Source organism: Polypterus senegalus, chromosome 4 (genome assembly GCF_016835505.1).
Source record: "Polypterus senegalus isolate Bchr_013 chromosome 4, ASM1683550v1, whole genome shotgun sequence".
Classification (NCBI taxonomy): domain Eukaryota; kingdom Metazoa; phylum Chordata; class Cladistia; order Polypteriformes; family Polypteridae; genus Polypterus; species Polypterus senegalus.
Window position 1 is genome coordinate 138,512,913 of NC_053157.1, and position 13,287 is coordinate 138,526,199.

The 13,287-nt window shown below is 36.4% G+C and overlaps 1 protein-coding gene across 11 annotated transcripts in view; it reads right to left on the minus strand.

Annotated features, from left to right (window-relative positions):
• apbb2b (amyloid beta (A4) precursor protein-binding, family B, member 2b) overlaps positions 1 to 13,287 on the minus strand; it is a 336,334-nt gene that overhangs the window by 280,257 nt on the left and 42,790 nt on the right. For 10 of the 11 annotated variants that reach the window (XM_039751338.1, XM_039751341.1, XM_039751337.1 and 7 more), the window contains exon 2: positions 8,286 to 8,361. The exons of the other annotated variant lie outside the window; for it this stretch is intronic. The gene's annotated coding sequence lies outside the window, so the exon portion shown is untranslated. The remainder of the gene's footprint in view (positions 1 to 8,285; positions 8,362 to 13,287) is intronic. 11 annotated transcript variants of the gene reach the window in all.

A 13,287-nucleotide genomic window follows, 5' to 3' on the forward strand; every position in this document is an offset into this window, starting at 1 on the left:
GTGTCTTAGAAATATGTCAAAAAAAGCTGGAGTTTCTCAAGAAACTTAATATAAATACTCTAAGAAACTTTTCAAAACACGGTGTCACCCTGAAACCATCATCTGTTATGAAATAAACATTGCCAGATAGGAAATATAATTTTATTCCTCTGAAAATCATCATCAACATTTCTATGTGAAACCTTTAGCAGTCAAAGTTATAATGATATAATTTTCTCTGTGCTTCACTACAAGGGGGATGCACACCTAGACGGGAACAAAGTAGTGACAGGAGACTTGGAGTGCATATTAAAAAGCACAGATAACCTTAATCTTGACAACAATATACAATTTACATATACTTCTATTAAAGAGGTGATGTGCAGCACCACAAAGGTATGCATTCTTGTGAGCTATAAAAAGGACATGTTAAACATATCAGGTTCAAAAGCAATAGGTCAAAATTACACCTCAAAACCTATTTAACTACCTTAGTACGAGAGTTTATTTTACCCACAAAGAGTATTGTCACATTAGCTGTCTGAAAATGAATCATTATTACAAGAAAAAAACTACTATAGTTATTCTAGTCATTTTATAAGAATGAATTACTGCAGACATATTAGAATCATTGTATAGTGAGATTTGTATTCAGCAGGCATGATGAGGAGAGAGAGAGAGGAAAGGTTAGGATTGGACCTAAATATTTTGCAAACGCATTCAGCCTCTACATGCCCAGATTTGAAAGAGGACTTCTTTTCCTCATTTTGAGTTGACAGTCTCAGACTTGTCATGACTTTACTGTCTGCCTCAATGTTCCAGCTCCAGTTCCTTCTACCTTTAGAAAGTGTTTTCTTTTCCAAGAATGTTTCTTATTTAAAGTTTACCCATTTCAATTAATGTAAATAAATTATGAGTGTTGTACATAAGAAAAAAAAAATTATTCTGCTCTAAACCTGGATTGCAGACTGTGTGCATGACATTTTATTTTTAGTAAATGTAGCATCACAATTCACTACATCTAAAGTTGAATGCTGCCAACGTAATTATCTGGTGAAATAAGTACTCGAGCAGAGAAGGGTGCATGTCCAGTATGATCTAGCCAATCATAAGTGGACACTCTGAAGTCCAAACATGAACAGCTTCCTTCCTTTCACATGCTGTTTCCTGACTTCTCTTCACCAGCCTGCACTTTAGGCTGAATCATGTAATGTTGTGTGAATTATGGTCAATAAAACTAAGATCTTTCCTAAAAACAATTTTTTATAATAATTTTCAAACATTTTTTCTCTGATCAACCGATACTGATCCTTGAAAATGTTGTATATAATAGGCATAGTAAGCAAATAGTGCCATTTCCAATGCAAAAGGTATGACAGAATCTGAACACAATGGCACATATGCTCAGATAGGTATTAATTAGTATACAGTAGACCCCCACAAAGTCACGGTTCAGGGTTCGCGTACTCAAGTCGTTCGCAGATTTTTCCTTAGAACCTAACCATTAATTGTTAGTGGAAAACGCAAATATCCTCTGCAATTTTTTATGGCTTTTTTCGTGGCAATACTGTGCTGTAGAGAGAACGGGAAGCAACTGCTGAGGGAAATGTGGTTTGGGATGGTGAAAGTAGCCAATCCGAGAGCATTATTTATTTCTCCTTGTTGCTGATTGACTGCTGCCCTGTGACGCGTCTCCAGCTGAGTGGGTTTACCACCGCTGAGGGAAACGCGGTTTCGGATGGTGAAAGTAGTCAATCCGAGAGCGTTATTCATTTCTTCTTGCTGCTGATTGACTGCTGCCCTGTGACGCATCTCCAGGGGCCTCATGTATAAACGGTGCGTAAGCACAGAAATGTTGCGTAAGAACTTTTCCACGTTCAAATCGCGATGTATAAAACCTACACTTGGCGTAAAGCCACGCACTTTTCCACGGTACCTCATGCCTTGTCGTACGCAAGTTCTCCGCTCGGTTTTGCAAACTGGCGGCACCCAGCGTCAAAGCAATGGTACTGTTCTTGTGTGATTACTCATTATTTCCATGACGCGGCTTTATAAATACACAGAAACTAACCGCATATTGTTTATTAGTGTAATGCATCTGATTGTAATTAACTCGTAACAATATAATGGTTCAGGGAACAGCCATAGTATTCCAAATACCATAACTGCTTTAGCGTTGTTACTCTCACTTCTTCTTCTTCTTCTTCTTCTTCTTCTTTCAGCTCCTCCCGTTAGGAGTTGCCACAGCGGATCATCTTTTTCAATATTTCTCTCACTGCACCACTCAGAGTATTTATATCACTGTATCTGAGTGTGAATCACAGCAGCAGCTGATCGGAAAGAGAATTATCGATATACAGCTTTAAGGACACGCTGTCTCCGTCACTGCAAAATGTTTTAAAGCCTTTCCTGTACAGACCTCGCGGTTCAGAAACAGTTTAATCCCAAGAACTTTAAATGCACTCAATCAATTGCTCCTTGTAGAACTGTTAGGACTTATAAGTACAATCACCCCACTGTAAACTTGCACTACAGTTATAATATCTCACAACCTGGGCCACTTTATAAAGCGCGTATTTACATATAATGACGATATAATTTTTAAGGTGAAATGCAGCAAAATATGTTTGTTAAATTATACACATAAAACTTTAACTTCATTTAAATAATCTATATTCTTCACTGGGAGTGTCGTGAAGGATAGAATAATTAAACATGTACTACGAAGATATTTCAATGTTCTTTAAGCGTTTTGAAGAATCGGCTAAGCTTACAGATGGCTTAACTTCTATTACAGAGCTGATTGTGTGGCGATCAGTTACTTGGGGAAAGAAAAGCAAGGACTCTTGGGCGTACGTATATATATTGAATATAAAACAGAAAGAGAAAATAACAACACAGCTAAAAACGCAGCGACAAATTTCGACAATAAATTATTTCATCGAAGTGAAACACATGTTTAATAAAGTGCTTTAACTCCTATCATCATGAAAATGACATCACATATACATCTCAGTATTTTAGTTATTCAGAGAGCTGTAATATCACGAATGTAATGGACTCTGTGTTCAGTTGGAGGAAGAGAGCCAGTTTAAGAAGCAAGTAGTGATTCACACACATAGGCACATACGAGTAGAAGATCAAATACAAAACAAAGCATTTAACGTGCTACTTTAATTACGATGTAATTTTGAGAAGCTGGTTAAACGATTTTAAGATGAAGTTTATAATGTTCTACTAAATGACAAAATAAACTACGTGATTAAAGTGGAAAATTCGAGATTAAAGTTGACATTTCGTGCTTTTTCCCCACTGTGTGCTTTTTTTCTCTGTACCCTAATAAGCTTTCATATGACACTCAGACAGTGGGCTTACAACTCTTCTTTTCACGGCAACTTTGATATGTGACTTCTTTTTTATTTCCGGCACTGTGCGATTTTGTGAATGTGAGCTTTCAAGTTTCTCCAACACGCTATGTCACTCGATCAACTTCAGTTTGTTGATTATACCACGGTTTATTTGAACAAATAGTATGTTTTTCCTTTGCCTCCACTTGGTATTCGCTGAAATTCTTATATTTTCCCCGTGCTTTTCCCATTGTCTTTTCACAGAAGGCTGCGCTTAAGGGCGATTTATATTGATTTGCATATTCAAATAGGCGTAATTCTGGGAGGATTTGGGGCGTTACAAAATGCGCGTGCACGAGCGTTAGTTTTCACGCTGATCGGGATTTATGTAGCGGAAGAACGTGGAAGTTGATGCGCACAGATTCCTGCATCTGGATTTTTCTGTGCGTAAGCACATTTCAGCTTTTGTGCTTACGCCATGTTATAGTGCGAGTTCTACGCACGGCGATATACATGAGGCCCCAGGTGAGTGGGTTTACTACCACTGAGGGAAATGTGGTTTGGGATGGTGAATGTAGCCAATCCAAGAGTGTTATTCATTTCTCATTGCTGCTGATTGACTGCTGCCCTGTGATGTGTCTCCAGCTGAGTGTCCTCATGTTTTCCATTTTGTTATTGTATTCATTTTGTTATTCTTAAACGCGCAGGATGTCGCCGAAACGCCCTGCACCTCCTAAGGCTTCTGAGCCTAAGCACCAGAAGAAGTTTAAAACACTCCAGGAGAAGGTTGAACTACTGGATTTGCTCCAGAAACTAAAAATTATGCTGCAGTAGCGTGCCACTATAGCATTAATAAAAGCACCATACGCTACATAAAGAAGAACGAAGCAGCGATCTGGAGTACCATATCTGCAAGTGCCAAAAAGGTAATGACCGCAAGGAATTAAAGTATTGTCAGGATGGAATCTGCCTTGGCATTGTGGATCACCGACTGCAGGAAGAAGAACATCCCCTTGGACGGTGAGATAGCACAGAAATTATACCAGCAGTTCGCTACAGGAGACAATGAAATCACAATGTTCCTGAAACCTATGAAGAACCCCTCCAGAAGACGACCAGTCCAGAAGAAGAAGAAGAGGTGTCACCCGAGGAGTTTTAAATCCTCTGCATCGTACTGCACAGCTACTTCATCATCATCATCAATATCATTCATTATTGATGAGTAACCGTAAATTTTACTGTATTGTAATTAAATGAAATTATTATATATTTACTCTACTTATAACAAAGAAAACAACAGCACATACCAAAGAAAACGCGCTTGCATGAATTATAGTACGTATAGCGGTAACATCTACATCTGTATTTTGCATTCTAGCACCGCGGGAAATAGCAGTATAGTACTGTACAGTATACGGGTTTACCTTTAAATTCTGTTTTTAGGTAATGTATTAAGGTAATTTTTTAGGTAATGTATTAAGCTGAGTTTGCAACGAAATTAAAGTGCTTTGGGGGCATACTGTATTTAGGGTTTAAACTATAAAAATAGGCATTTAAACAGCATTTTTTAACTACATCCAAAAGTCCTGGTTTTTCACAATTTGCGGGTGCTCTAGGAATGTAACCCCCGCAAATTTTGGGGGTGTACTGTATTTGGTTACATAACTTAAAATATACCTGAGCAGGGTACATATAAAGAGTAAGCACAACACAAAAGGTATAACGAAATAATCAAGCCTAGCCACTTCTTCCTGTTTGCTAGAAGAGATCTTACCTGTGCTCCCAACGCCAACATTGTCTGACTGTGGATGTAGAGGCCCTGACATTCAAATCAACTAAGATGCCTTTCCAAGAAACCTCTATTCCCAGAGAGGTTACATTTCCAAAGAGTCTTGCAGAACCACATTTCCAGCAGAATGCTGCCCTTTAGGGCTCTGGAGTACTACTGTTCTCACCAAGTTCATCCTCAAGTAAACTTCAGCCGATTTCCATAAAGCTCAGCCTTTAGTTTGCATGACATGATTCCTGTCAAGTAAGGAAATCTTGGATGGGTTGTGCACTGCCTTCCCTTCCTCCCATCTTCCTGATTTTCCCTTACTAGAGGAAAATTACTTTGAGAATGATAGCACTTAGGAGAACAACTACTTTATGTCAGATCTTTATTGCCTTTTATTGAAGTGTAGTAAAACTCACATTTTAAAACTGAGAAAAAAAATTAACTAATTACTCTTTCATACAAGCACAAAGTTTGGATACACATTACCTAGCCCTTTTTACTTCTTTTTTAATAAAGGAAGACTAACCTATTTCTTTTTGCAGTTTAGTAATTTATCATCAGAATTGACTGTTCAAATTCAAACAAAAATGTCAAACATTCTTTCTACATTTGTATGATACAAAGCTGAAAAGGACACACATATTTTAATATAAAGCTACAGTATATGTCAGTATCTTAATAGGGATTCATATTTTAATGAGATGCTTATTAAACAATTAAATGTTTTCTCCCTGGCATAACATTATCAAACCCATTTAATCCAAATATCTAATCCATGGTGATTGTGTGAGAGGTATTAAGGTCCCAAAACATTGTGTACAAGGCAGTAAACATCCTTTGACAGTGTGTCATTTTAAATGTCAGTTGGCTTTTATTTAAATAATAAACAAATAAATAAAATGAAGACATGTCATGAATTAGAATACAAAAATACTGAAAGGGTTTTATCTTCTCTATTTTCTTTGATAAATGGCATTATCTATTCCCCCAAAAAGTAAAAGTTGGATGTCAACAATATAAATCTATACATTTTTTTTTCTGGAAAAGATTGGAGAAGGATTTACAGCTGACTGCTGTTGCCACATAAAGTAAGCCATATGAGAGACCATCAAGTGAATCAAACAAATACTTTCTTTTGACACTCTTAACTCCACATAAAAAAAACAAAGCAGTAAAATAGTGGGTTTCTTTAATAGTCAATAACAACTAGACAAACCAACCATATGGTGGCATTTACAGTCTACTCTATGACATGATACAGTATGTCATTATTAAGAGGTGCTGCTTATAGTATGCTGATCTACCAGATGATGTACAGTTTTAATTTTACTATACTCTAGCAGCACTGTGCACTAATATAATCCCTGCTCCATCTGTTACTTTGTAATATAAAATTGTATTCATTTTACATAAATTATACAATACTGATTTTGTCCCAAGGCAAAATAACCATTTATCTGGCCTGAAAATGTATTCATAACCGCTATAACTAAAGTCAAAATTTCTCACATATCCATTCAGTACTGACAAGCAGATAATGTTGCTTCAAAAAATAAATACATAAAAACAATGAAAAAGCATATTCTTTTGCCAAATGCCACACCCCTTTCTACAGAACAATTGTTCAAGTGGGACCAATTAACAGAGAATCCTACCTGCCTCTTTGTGTTACAACATTTCTAAAAGAAATTTAAGTAGTATGAAATTAACCCTGCAAAATATATTTACTTAATAAGCAATACAAGATAAACATCAAGAAAAAGCAGAGTCGCACACATGTACATACACGCCTTTTCAAATCTTATGTAATTCTTTGTATGAGTCAAATGCAACTGCACATCACCTTGGAACATATTGTTATAAGTGATATGATCAGGAAGGTAAATCAAAAACAGCAGTCCTGGCACTACAATCAATCCCCTGTGTTCTGTCCTGTCCACAAAGTTCTAGAGCAAATGTTCATGAAAAGGGAAAGCATATTGTTATAAAATAGAAAACATGTCACTTAAATTCAAACATTATATACTTATTTTCCATTAAGGCATTTTTCCAATTCATTATTTTGTAGGTAAATTATTTTTTATGGGAAACTGGATGAGCACTTTGTTCTCCAGTGAAGATCTCTCCCTAATTAGCAAGCAACCAAAAGCTTTAAAACACTTGCTTTCTGACAATCCATGCTACCCAGACAGGAGTCAATAAAAGCAGCTCAGTTTTAAATGCCAGTTGTGCACCCCAAATTTTCAAACTGGAGGAAGTACAGACACTGGTGCCATCTCTACTAATCTTTTCTTTGGAGTCACTCAAATTTACTGAAAATACTTCAGCACCTTACTGCAACTGCCATTCATATTCAATAAAATCATCACATGATGTAATCTTTTTTTTTAGAATATGATTATCTTCAATGGCAGGATACAAAAATATCACTTTTATTCAAGGAATGTTTTTAACCTAGCATAAGGGCTCTAGTAAAGAGGCAAATTACCAACTAACTACCCAGCAGGTTGTACCCTGTTATATCAAATACTGGCATGTGGTTGTTATTTCAGATGTAACTTAAAGGAATTTATTTATCTGCATCCAGATCACAGCACACTCATCTGACAGGTCAACCTTCTTTGCTTCATAAATTTGACATATCATTCTTAAACCTGCTTAACCCAGTTCACGGCACAGGGGGCCAAAGCCTATCCTAGCAGCATCAGGTACAAGCCAGGAACTATCCCCTGACCGGGCACCAGTTCATGGCATGGTACTTCCTTTGCTTCATTTTTTTATTCTGAAAACAAGCCACTTCATTATTTAATCATATTTTATTAAACTGAAATACCCAACGTTATCAGATACTATAAAACTATTCGCTAAAGATGTCCCATTCAAGCTGACCATTCTATTGTTTACAGATATTTTAGCTTGCCACAACAATTTTTATTGAGAAAGGTTTTTAAGATGTAGCATGCAAAGATATTTTTAAAATGTGGATATTTAAATGAGAAAAGCTGCCAAGGTACTCTAATTATTTGACAGCATGTCCATTAAATATACAGTAAGCCTACAATATTCTGTGAACTGTTTATGAAAACATGTAGTGCGAAAGTACATGATCTGATCAAGTGGCTTCCCTCTTGAGACTTATGATCAAATACTATAACAGAAAATGACAAGAAACAGTGCCTTACCTTAAGATATTTGATTTGTTAACCTCTATTGATTTTCCTAAGCTTTAAAATGAACCATTCTCTGATCCAACTTGTGCTGAAAAGGACAGAGAAAAAGGACATCCTTGAATTAAAGACAGACAGCACTTTCCGTTTAATTCAAATTATAAAGTATGCTAAGAGTTACAGCTTCATAGAGTGCATTTATTTCAGCCAGACTAATACAAGAAAAAGTTTATACTTAACATGCTAACACATCTTTATTAGCAAGAAATGTCATGAACTTGAAAACCAAATACACAAAATTGCACAGTTTGTTCCAAATCTTAATGGTCTAACCTGAAATCAAGACTTATTTTGCCACATAATTCATTTTTTCCAAAACAGATAAATACTAGGTTTTGTTTTACTTATAAGATTCTTTGTTTAAGTGACCCTAACAATTTCTGAAAGTGGGATGAGGAATGAACATTCTTAGTAAAAGAAGAAAAGACCTAAACTGAACAAATTTATTTTTTTATTAGAGCAGACTAGCCAAAAGACATACTCTCAAGTAATAATGTTGCTTTAACATTCTGGGAATTTATTGAGGAAGAAGTACACTTTTGCTCTTTCAAAAATTGATTTAGCTTGCTCCGTTTTCTATCTGGAATGATAATGCAAGAATATGTTATTAAATACGGAAAAGGTAATGGAAGTGTCTCAGTGATCAGGAGGTCCAATTATGCTTCAGCACATGAGGAGTACATTTTCTTCAAAATTCTCATTACTCACTAAGCCAGCCCAGCACTTTTTACAACACCCTAATTCCTGACACTACTTCAAAATTTACTGTCACCAAAAGAAATATTGCTTAACTATGAATGAAAGACTGCCGTGTGGCAAGGGCAGTTGAAAGACATGGTCACCTACTTTGCTCACAAGGTGTGCAATCAATCTGCGCCTAACCTGAGAGGCTACAAATAATGTGGGAGATAGTATGACACTGAAGCACCAAAGTTTTTAATGTACAGGTCATAATTATGTAGTGGTGTGAAACCTCCAGTGCTTTGGGATGCTGTTCAAATTCATGTCACAGTGTGTGCAGTAATTGCACAGTAAGCATGTGCAGATTTGCAGCAAACAATATTGTGAATTCACAATCACAAATGGCACCCTTAATAGCCCGCCAAACGTTTGCAGGATCAGTGATACAGTTGAACTTTGTTCTAAAAACCCAACTTAACATGACTGAAAATTCTGCAGGGATTTGTTAAACCACCACCATGGGACACTGGAAGAAATGTGCAAAAGGAAAGGTTGGATCATGGATGTTCTGTGATTGATCAGTCAGACTAGCACTAATCTAAAATCAGACAATTAAGTCACCAGTGATTGCCAAATAAAAACAGTTGATCCTCAAATATGAGAAATGGAAAGGGGAATAAAATGAGAAAGTCTTAGCAGAAGGTTTAAGTAAATGGAAGAAGTCACCTAGATGCAAAGTCTATACAAATATGCATGCTAACCATGTTAAATGAGGGGAAGAATTTTATCAGTTTTTTTGGATTCATATACTGTATGCATTTGTGTCAATGACCATGAAAGTTTGTGGTCTTTTAAAAAGAAGAAAATGATTAGTGACATTAGAAAGGAATGGTAATTAATGAGGCGTGGGAGAATGTATAGAGAAGAAGATGATTTTCTTTTGAGCTAGCTCAACTAATACACAGCAGACACACTTATCAGAAATCACTCCCTCACTTAGAATGAAAGCTGCTTATTTCTAGGAGTCAGCCATGTCTGATGCAACAACAGCACAGCATTTACCACAATGTCCTCTTGTGTAACTAATAGACAAACACGCTGTGGGCATTAAAAGATATTTATAATTACTCACAGAAATAAAGAGGAATTAATTAAAGCAAAACACTAAAACATAATATCAATGGAATGAAGGTTGTAAGGAGTCAATGTCAGGCTGCCAATCCTCCCACTGAGCGGCAGGAATAAATAAATAAATAATCACAGGGCAAACTCATCCACACCAAACCAGTCTAATAGCTCCAGGAACAGTCAAGATTCCCTTCCCAAGCCCATACGGAAGAAACACAAGCATTAAAGTATAACTAAGCCCCTTCAATCCAACTAACCCATTACCCCATTTCAGCACTGATGATAGGAAAGCATTTTCACATTCCTGGCAATTGATGGTCTGCTGTGGCTTACAAAGATAATAAAGAAGATGACTATGGAGTTAAGGCCTTAATTTAAATGTTCTTTCATAGCCAAAAAATGTAAGAATCGTGTGTAAAACATGTTGAGTCACAATTCATTTTGGTACTGGCAGTATTGTAGAATAATTTGTTGGTTATAAGCAGAGACTCCCAACTGATTAACTCCTGAAATGCAGTCTGACACTGAAAGATGATGATTGCCAGTATACAGTGGAACCTCGGTTCACGAACGTCTCGGTATATGTACAACTCGGTTTACGACCAAAAAGTTCGCCAAACTTTTGCCTCGGTTCACGACCACACACGTGGTATACGAACAAGCCAGTTTCTCTTTCAGTTTGTGTGCGCCGATGATTTCCGCACGTGTTGCATTGTTCTCGGTCAGACGTGCATGCTTTCGCTGTGAACTCTTTGTGCTCAATTTCATTTCCCTTCCGGTTCGTACACGTCGATTACTGTATTTAAGCATGTGTTCAGCCTCTCCCTGTTAATTGTTCTCAGTCAGACATGCGTGCTTTACCTGTGATACTCTTTGTGCTCTACAGTATTTTGTGTGTTTTTGCAGTTAACTATGGCTTCTAAACACTGTAACCTCCTCTCCACCCAGGTCCTCCTCACTTCATGCCAGAAATCGACTCATGCAAGGTTAGTTTTCTTGGTGGTTTATGGTTAGTTTTTGTATTACGGATTTTTCAAATGTTAATTTTTCGGTTCGTAGCATGAATTGTTGCAATGTTACTTTTCTTGGTTGTTTAAGTTGCAGATTTGTTCTAATGATCCTTTTTTTTCCCATATGCTTAAAATTCATTTTTAAAAAAGTGTTTACAGCGATCGGGTTGTAAGGCTATTAACATAAACTCCAGCAATGTTACTTTCTTGGTTGCTTGTGGATGGTTTTTTTTTGTTTTTTTTTAATTTTTATTTATTAATTTTATTACAATCAATACATAGCAATCAAGTTTTACAAAAAAGAATTATGTTAAGAACAGATCGATCCCCACCCTTGAGAGAGAGAGCAAGCCAAACGGTGTAAAATTTAAGGCTTGTAAAAATACCTAAATTAATAAATTCTCTGTGCTTTATAAACTTATTTTAAAATATTACTGATTAGATCCTGCCATGTTTTGAAAAAAGTCTGTACAGATCCTCTAACTGAGTATTTGATTTTTTCCAATTTCAAATAGTATAACACATCAGTTTCCCACTGACTTAAAGAGGAGAGTTTGGGTTCTTCCAGTTTATCAGAATAAGTCTGTGCCAATAGTGTAATGAATGCAATCACAATTTGTTTGTCCTTCTCCACTTTAAGCCCCTCTGGAAGAACCCCAAACACAGCTGTTAATGGGTTAGGAGGGATTGTGAGTCCAAGGCTGTCTGAGAGGTAATTAAAATTTTTGTCCAGAATAATGTTAATTTGGTGCAGGCCCAGAACATGTGACCTAGTGAGGCTGGGGCTTGGTTGCAACGCTCGCAGGTTGTATCATGCCCTGGAAACATTTTGAGAGTTTTAGTCGAGACAGATGTGCTCGATATATAATTTTGAGTTGTATAATTGTATGCTTTGCACATATGGAGCTTGAGTGAATTCTCTGCATTGCTACTTTCCACTCCTTTTCTGATATATTAATTGAGAGGTCATTTTCCCAGTGTCCTCTTGGATCTTTGAAAGGAAGGGATTGTAAAATGATTTTATATATTGTAGAGATGGAGTCTAATTCCTCAAAATTGAGCAATATTTTTCCAGCGTGGATGAGGGTGCAAGATGAGGAAAATCTGGAAGGTTCTGTTTAACAAAGTTCCTGATTTGAAGATAGTGAAAGAAATTTGTAGCTGGAATGTTAAATTTGGAATGTAATTGTTCATAGGATGCAAAGACGTTGTCTATATAAAGATCTCTAAGCAAGTTAATTCCAAATTTTTCCAGATATTAAAAACTGCATATGTTTGTGAGGGTTGAAAGAGGTGGTTCTTTTGCAGGGGTGCCACAGAAAGAAGCTTCTCCGTCTTAAAATGCTTTCTACATTGGTTCCAGATTCTAAGTGAGTGGAGCACAATTGGGTTATTAGTGTATTGCCGATAACGTGTGTTTATTGGAGCGCAGAGCAGGAATACAAAGAAGTACTGCAGGATTTTACTTCTATTGCGGTCCATGCCTGTATATGTTCTTCTATTTGTGTCCAGGTTCTTATCGACTGTATATTTGCCGCCCAGTAATAAAACTGGAAGTTAGGTAGAGCCATGCCGCCTTCTGCCTTTTGTCTTTGTAGGGTCACTCTCTTGATGCGTGGATGTTTAGAATTCCAAATAAATGAGGTTATTGTTAAATCTAATTGCTTAAAGAACGATTTATTAATGTATATTGGTATGTTTTGAAATAGATGGTTTTTAAATAAAGTTCGGATTTATTCAAATGTTCCTTTTTTTTCCCCCTGTGCTTAAAACGCATTTTAAAAAAAGTGTTTACAGCGATCGGGCTGTAAGGCTATAGCGCGAACTCTTGAAATGTTAGTTTTCTCTGTTGTTTAAGGTTTTCTCAGTGTTATTCAATGTTTTTACATTTAGTTTACTATTACGATGTTCATTCTATGGTGTGATTAACTATATTTGTGCTTAAAAATGTTTAAAAAAATATATTTACAAACAGTTTGTATGGTCTGGAACGGATTAACTGTATTTACATACAATCCTATGGGGGAAATTGCTTCGGTTCACGACCAAATCGGTTTACGACCAGTTTTGGAACGAATTATGGTTGCGAACCGAGGTTCCACTGTATGTTTAAATTTCTCTTAGCCAAAGTAAACACT